The following is a 739-nucleotide window of genomic DNA, read 5'->3' as shown; positions in this document are numbered from 1 at the left end:
GGACTATTTTCCTTGGGAGGGTTTTGCAGATGTTGGGAGTCTTAGTTCCCAAGGTCAATGCAGAAATCAGCCGTATCACAAGGCAGTGAATGGGCCGAGGGACTGTGTTTGGAGCCTGCAGTGGAAGCTCCTTATGGAAGTCCCAAGCCGGTGTGGGGAAAGATGGGCTAAATAGTTTCTATCTGATGATTTGTTTGAAATGTCTTGCTGAGGGGTATGGAGAGGAGGAGGGAGCTAATTGCACCATTTCAATGCCATTGGCCCTCGAAGATATCTTGACTGATTTTTCTTTTTTTTTTAAGACTTTATTTATTTATTCATGAGAGGCACAGAGAGAGGCAGAGACACAGGCAGAGGGAGAAGCAGGCTCCATGCAGAGAGCCCGATGTGGGACTTGATCCCAGGTCTCCTGGACCAGGTCCTCAACTGCTGAGGCACCCAGGTGTCCCTTGACCAATTTCATTGGATTGGGAAGAGATCTTGACCAGTTTCAGGAGCCTAAGGCAGATGCGCTTCCTCTTCACTCGTATCCAACAAAACATCTTCTCCCTGACACGCTGCCTCAATGTGCTTAACCGTTCATTCTGCGTGTCTTGAACACCTATGGTGTGCCAAGTACTGTGACAGGAGGCAATCAGTGAGGGCCTGGCTCGTGGCCTCAGGAGGCACAGAAGGGTTTCTCCACCACAGGCTAATGAGTGACACAGGGAGGCAGTTTCGGGTACTGCTGTGCCTGAAC

Source organism: Vulpes vulpes, chromosome 3 (genome assembly GCF_048418805.1).
Source record: "Vulpes vulpes isolate BD-2025 chromosome 3, VulVul3, whole genome shotgun sequence".
Lineage (NCBI taxonomy): Eukaryota > Metazoa > Chordata > Mammalia > Carnivora > Canidae > Vulpes > Vulpes vulpes.
Note: the sequence above shows the minus strand (reverse complement) of the source record.